The sequence below is a fragment of the Eucalyptus grandis genome, chromosome 11 (genome assembly GCF_016545825.1).
Source record: "Eucalyptus grandis isolate ANBG69807.140 chromosome 11, ASM1654582v1, whole genome shotgun sequence".
Lineage (NCBI taxonomy): Eukaryota > Viridiplantae > Streptophyta > Magnoliopsida > Myrtales > Myrtaceae > Eucalyptus > Eucalyptus grandis.
The window spans coordinates 17,317,285-17,325,227 of record NC_052622.1 but is presented as its reverse complement, the minus strand read 5'-3'; positions in this window follow the sequence as shown (position 1 = coordinate 17,325,227).

Here is a 7,943-nt window from a genome sequence, read left to right as displayed (position 1 = left end):
CTAACTATTTCCAAATTTATTTTTTATTTTTATTATATATTATGAAAAAATAGGGCACGGGCCCGGGCCCTTGGGCCCAGTCCAAATATTGATCATACTTGGACATCGTGGGTTCTAGGCCGTGGACACAGTTGGGCTCTTATATCTGGCCCTCTCAATTGAACTAAATCCAACCCACTCAAAAACAAACTGAGCCCAAACATTTATAAACTAAGTCAAACCCAAACCGTTTCTGAACTAAATCAAGCCTAAACTCACTAAAACCAAAGCAAACCCGAATTTACTAAAATTCAACTTAACCCCATTTATTATTTTCCTTTTTCTCTATTTTTGTATTATTTTTTTATTCTCTTTTCTCTCTGTTTTCCCCTTTTTTTCCCCTTCACATATCTATATTATGTCAAGCTTAAGAAACAAAACACTAAAATTACCGATAAATCTCCACCCAAACCAAAACCATTAATCGGATGGGTCTAACATTAGGGGCCCACATAACCAATAGTCTAAATGATGCTTAGCAGACCATGTAGTGTGAGCCAGATGACATCGAGAAGAGAATCAAGTCTGAGTTATTGTGCACTACTCCAATAGAAAGTCTAATCAATTAAATAGTTTGGGCTTTTCTTGAGTGCATAGGAATATCAAATGGGTATGATCTTGACTTCTACATTCAATAGTGGGCAAAGAACACCCCATGTGTCACAACTTAGCATGGGGAACATATAAGTGCCAAAACTTCCAAAAAGTATAATTATGTATCACCTTTTTCGAAAATTAGACACTTATGTGCCAACTCCGGCAAGGCTTACCAAAAATCTGATGTGCGGTATCTATGTGGCTCGCCGTTGGTATTTAAGTGTACATTTTGAAAGTTTTGGCACTTATATGTACCCCCGTGCCAAGTCGTGGCACTTAGGGTGGTCTCCTACCCCAAATTAGCAGAGTACACAGGTCCCTTAAGAAATCTCTATCTTGTGTGTAGTTACATTTGTACGAATAATTTATCCCACAATTCAGAATTTGTATATTCAAATAATGTTAGCCATGTGTTTGATTAAATTTAGATTACCATGAAACAAGGCATCTAGAGACTCAAAACAAGTGTTGATGCCAAACCACCCAAAAGTCCAAAATAAAGTTTAAAAAGAGAAAAAATTAAACTGATCAAAACAAGCTCGACCCATTGCCGTTTGCATACATAAGATTAATGATCATTGTCAGGTCTGTGCGCCTTTAATTTTCATCCATGCGTGTTATTAAGTGGAATCTTATATTTTCATTATTAGTCCTTTTCCAAAAATATTAACTGACCCGACATCTCATAGTATAGAATTAGACACGCCTTATTTCATCTCTTACTCTTTCTATTTTGCTCGTTCCTCTTACAGGTTATTAGACGTTGGGCATGGTCCTATCTATGCATCTCACATTTCACATGCAACGTCTTGCTTAGATGTGAGATGACGTGTAATCTAGCTCCAACGACGGAGTCAAGCCCCAAATGATATATCTAAAGTAACTGGACTAAACGACGACTATTTATAGTCATGGGTATCAATTCTTCTACGCCGTGTTTTGCGGAGTGAACTCTTGGGTTGATCTTGAAAGACATAAAATTCATAATGCGAAAGCTAGGATCGATTATAGACAAACCTCCAGCCATTGTTCGTAATCACGTTCGTCGGAAAAACCTGAAAATTCAGTAAAACATTGGGCACACTCTACTAACCCAATTCCCTCACACACTGATGGTATATTCCAAATGAGAGGGTTTGTGTTAGACCTTGTGATCGCCCGTCAGAAATGAACATACGTTCCTTTTATACATCGTCTCCCATCAAGACGGTTACAAAATGGGTGGTTGTCACGAAAAGGTACGAAGCGTGGAAAAAATACATGTGGAACACTACCACTTTAAGAGAAAATGTGGGTCCGAAAATGTGGGATCATAAAAATAAATGACAGCTCTCTCTTTCATCACATCAGATCTTGTACGAACTTTGAGGGAAACTTTCCATAACCAATGTTAAGTTTTCAATGTTGTTGACTTGCATCCTGGTCCTTACTCTAAAGAAGACTAAGGAGTCTTTGCAAATAGAGGGCGACGCATAACAAATGTTCGGTGTTACAACTTGTGATGTGAGATGTGTGAAAATAATTCACAAGAATATCTTTCTTTGTTGATAAGTGTTGGTATTTACTCGTCAAGTCCCATCTACATCTCGCATTGCACATGTAACGCCTTACTTAGACGAGAGATGGAGTATGATCTAACTCAATCCACGTGGCTCAAGCCCCAGATGAAATACCTGAAGTAACTGGACAAAAGGATGACTATTTATAGTCATGGGTATTACTTCTTCTACACCGTGTTTTGCGGAGTGGAGGAATCTTCTCCAAAACCGCCATTGATTCAAGTGGATGTGAACTCTTGGGTTGCTCTCTCTTCCATCACATCGGATGTTGTACGAACTTTGAAGGGAACTTTCCATAACAAATGTTAAGCTGTTAGTGTTGTTGACTTGCATCCTGGTCCTTACTCTAAAGAAGACTAATGAGTCTTCGCAAAAAGAGGGCCATGCGTATCAAATGTTCAGTGTTACGACTTGTGATGTGAGACGTGGATCACAATTCACAAGAAGTATCTTTCTTTGTTGATAATCATTAGTTTACTAGTCAAGTCCCATCTACATCTTGCATTTCACATGTAACCCCTTAGTTGGACGAGAGATGGAGTATGATCTAGCTCAATCCATGTGGCTCAAGCCCCAAATGAAATATCTAAAGTCACTGGACAAAAGGACGACTATTTATAGTCATGGGTATTAATTCTTCTACACCGTGTTTTGCGGAGTGGAGGAACCTTCTCCAAAACCGCCATCCATTCAAATGGGATGTGAAGTCTTGGGCCATTCTCTCTTCCATCACGTCAGATCTTGTATGAATTTCGATAACTTTCCATAACCAATGTCTAGTTTTCTGTATTGTTGACTTGCATCCCGGTCCTTGCTCTAAAGAAGCCTAATGAGTCTTCGCAAATAGAGGGCCACACATCAGATATACGGTGTTAGAACTTGTAATATGAGACATGTGGATCACAATTCACAAGAGTCACAATTCACAAGAAATATCTTTCTTTGTTGATAATCGTTGGTTTATGAGTCAAGTCCAATATGCATCTCGCATTTCACATGTAATGCCTTACTTAGATGAGAGATGGAATATGATCTAGCTCAAGCCCCAAGCAAATTATCTGAAGTAATTGGAAAAACCGATGACCATGTATCGTCATAGATATCATCAATTCAAGTGGGATGTGAACTCTTGGGTCACTCTCTCTCGTCACATCGGATCTCCTACAATTTTTTAGGATAGGTTAAATTATGACTCGAGTTTGAGCGTTTGCAAAAATGCGATTAACTGAATTTTTTGAAGATTTACAAAAGTGGATAATCCCACGGTATGGGCTTTCTTGTTTCACCTGATGAAGATAAAATAAAAGAAAGGAAAAAAAAAGGGCCACGAAGGAAGCTTCACCGTAGAACCCATGAAGACAAAAGTGGGCCCAGGTCTCCTGTTGCGTTGCCGAATTCCTTTTGGCATGGAGACCCCGCGCGTAGACAAAAGGAAAGGTGGGGCCCAAGCGTATAAAAGCAGAATTTTGACGAAGAAAGGAGCCGCACGTCCGCCGAGAGAGAGAGAGAGCTAAGCTGGAGATTTTTCTTTTCTTTTGGCGTACGATTTGAACGCGTTAATTTTGTTCCGTGAGTTTATACCGAAGTGAGTTATTTATTTATAAATAATTAAGATTTATGGTTAAATCTAGGTGTGGGAAACACTTGAGCGTGTGAATGATTGTAAACTCTAATACTCCGATTATGGTGGATTATTTGCTGCTGGCTCTCCATGTGGATGTAGATACTGATACTTGGACTGAACCACGTAAATTTCTGGTGTTCTTATTTTTCTCGTTTATTTTCTGGTGATCCTGTTGTTTCCGCGTATTATATCCCAACAATATATACAGTGTTACTAGTTGTGACTTGAGATGTGTGGATCACAATTCACAAGAAGCATATCTTTCTTTATTCATAATTGTCACTTTACTAATCAAGTCCCATTTTGCATCTTGCATTTGACATGTAACGCCCTACTTATACGAGAGACGGAGTATGTTCCAGCTCGATCCATTTATCATCATAAATATCATCGATTCGAGTGGGATGTGAACTCTTGTGTCACTCTCTCTTCCGTCACATCAGATCTCCTACGATCTTTGAGGGGAACTTTCTTTAACCAATGTTAAGTTTTCAGCGTTGTTGACTTACATCCGATCCTTGCTCTAGAAAAGACTAATGAGTCTTTGCAAATAGAGGGGCACGGATATTAGATGCACAATGGTACAAGTTGTGATGTGAGACGTGTGGATCATAATTCACAAGAATTTATCTAATGGGAGCAAGAGGGCGGTAATCTAAATGAACGAAGCTTGCTAGTCCATTGATATATCTGAGTTATAAAAGCGAAAGACAAAAGAAGTTTTAAATCAGAAACCAAAATGAAGCAAGGCTATTCAACTTGTTCTGTGATTTCATGTCTTTACTTTTATTCCTCACATTAAGTTCAAAGCTTTGAGTGCAAATCCTGAAGTGAACTTCAATTCATATGAATCTATCGAGCAATTTCGAATTCATGGATTTAAAATAATGCCGTCCTTGTCTCGAGCAAGTCATCATGGAGTGGTCCACAAGAAGGTGGGATCAAATAAAGCAATTAGGACCTTTTTTTGTGTGCACAGGCATTAGAAAGGTCCTTTAGCAAGGGATGGTCTTGACTTCCACATCCAACAGCTCGATTTGTTGAATATGCAGGTCCCAATGCTGAACTCTCCATCGAGTGTGAACTTATATTCATATGAGTCTATTGAGCAATTTTGAATTCATGGATTTACAATAATGTCGTCCTTGTATGTAATAAAGCTATGTTACCATGAACCGATGAATGAAAACAAGGTATAAGAGACACAAGACAAATGTGGATGCTAAAAGGCCCAAAAGTCGAAAAAAGAAAGAAAAAAAGGGTAAATAATCAAAATAAAGCTCTCGATGCTTACTTGAGATCATATATGCGATAGAAGCCATTGTGGTTTGCATAAATGTTTGATCATTATCGTGTCCATCCAGCTTTAATGTCTCTCCATGCTATATATTCATATCATAAATGATGACTATACTCTGGTTATTTGACTTAGATCTCTTCATGCAAATTGTAGAGGATATCTTGATGTATAACATATCCAAATTTCAGAGGAAACGAAAGAGAATAGGTAGATGAAATGTCAATATTTCGGTGATGTGTACACTGGATGATGCTGTAATGGGTCCAGAAGCTTCATGAGGTTGTATAAAATAATATAAAAAGAATCTGGCTTGGAGTTCTTCATGAAAGTTGTACGAAAATGTCTTGGCTATAACTCTGTAAAATTTCGTAATTTTTGGAGGCCATATGGATATTTTAATTGAATTTCTTCGGAAACCGTGCATTATGGTTTCATCCGAAAATTATATGATGTTTTGTGAAAATTGGGAAATTGTGTGAAATGCTATTTGGCCTTGTATTTTGTATGCAATTATCATCCTATTGGCTTGTTTAATACTTGCTGTGATTTTTATAATTTTGGGAATTTGTTGATATTAAATTTATGGAAATGACAAAAGTTGGAATTTAAATAAAATAATAATAATAATAATAATAATTAATAAATAAAAAGAAAAGAAAAAGAAAAGAAAATAGATTATTTTATTAGCCATAAGTTCCATTAAATTTATCTTGTTGCATGTATGATAAAGTCTTGGTATATGTATGACATTGAATCGAGATGCATATGATAAAGTCTTGGTATATGTGTGACATTGAATTGTGATGCATGTGTGAATCCTATGCCAAGTATGACTTGTTTGATGTCACGCTATATGCCATGTTAAATCGAGATCAAAATAATGGAAAATGTGGATAATGATAAGTGAGGAAGTGGTTGTGGTAGAGGATGAGACCGGAATGTATAGAGATGCATTGCCGGATTTCCCTGGGAGATTCAGGATGCCCGGAATGTGGGGGGCCGGAAGCCCTGTCGGAGATCTTTGCCCGAAGGGAATGCCTCACGATGCCAGGATTGGGGTGCAAGATGCCCGGCCAGGGAGTGTAAATGCCAGAAGCCCTGTCGGAGGTTTCTGCCCGAAGGGAATGCCTCGTGATGCTAGTTGAGATGCGAGATGCCCTAATGTGGGGGCGGATGCCGTGGCACGGGAGGCTGAATGCCGGAAGCCTCGGAGGTCTTTGCCCGAGGGGATAATGAAATTGATGAATTGAGAAATGGGTTATGTGGTGATCAAATTGAAAGCTAAAAGTGGAAATTAAACCATGATGATGATGATGATGATATGTGATGTGAAATAATGATGATCACCCATGATATAATATGCATGATGATATGCATGATGATGATGATGATGATATGTAATGTGAAATAATGATGATCACCCATGATATGATATGCATGATGATGATGATGATGATATGTGATGTGAAATAATGATGATCACCCATGATATGATATGCATGATGATGATGATGATGATATGTGATGTGAAATAATGATGATCACCCATGATATGATATGCATGATGATATGCATGATGATGATGATGATGATGATATGTGATGTGAAATAATGATGATCACCCATGATATGATATGCATGATGATAATGATGATGATATGTGATGTGAAATAATGATGATCACCCATGATATGATATGCATGATGATATGCATGGTGATGATAATGATGATGATATATGATATGGCACGATGACATGTGTAATGTGATGATGCCATGATGATGATGACATGTGTAATGTAATGATGTCATGATGATGATGACATATATGATACGATGATGATATACATGTATGTGTTATAAATTGATATGATGATGCATGATAGTATGCGCATGGCTTCAAGGTAAGTAACCCCTGCAATGCATGTATGATTGCATGATGCATTAAGTTGTTATTGGATTTCTTATCTACCAAGTGGTTGTACTCACCCATTTGGGGACCAACATTTCAGATTAACAATATGCCGCTTCCTGCCGTCACGCGTGGTGCATTTTATAGGTTACCGTCCGACGTTGAGGTAGAGTGTGAGGAGTTCAGCTGTCCTTCTGTACCTGAACTCACCTACATACGTGTGCGCTATTTTGTCTCGTACGACATAGGCTTGGCTGGGGGCCCGATTGTCCAAGAGTTTGTTTCTATCCACGTTCGCTGCGATGGGGTGATGAGAGGGATGCTACCACCGCCGCCGCCTGACGCATCGGACTGGGTGTGAGGCCTGTGCGTGATGAGTAGGGGTTGTTTCTTTTTGGATAGTTAGTCGACACTTATGATGGGGGTTGTACACATGCGATGTAGAGGGTCGAGGGTTCTTTTTGAGGTTTTAGGCTGGACATGGCTGAGTCCTAGCTTTTCCTTTTGATGTACCGACCCAAAAAAAGTCCCATCTTGAAAATATATGTAAATAAAGTGTCGTGGCTGGTCTATAAATTATGGTGATTAGTGGTGCGTATTTGTATCATGGTTGGTAGGGGGAGAGATGGTGATGTTTTAAATTGCTTCCGCTAATGAGTCGTGCTGGGACCGTTTTGTTTTGAAAAAAAAATGTGTCTATGAATTAGGACGCTTCTTCAAAGCAGAAAGGTAATAAGGTGTAACATTGGCGCTGGTGACGACCTGCGAAGGGTTCGGGGTGTCACAGAAACGATGGAATTTTTTCTCTTTTGGCCTAAATTTTTTTAACCTTCAAATCAAGAGAAAAACCCCCCTTTAATCAACCTCCGTACACACCCTTTTATATGCTAAACAAATGTAATCTTTTGTTTGA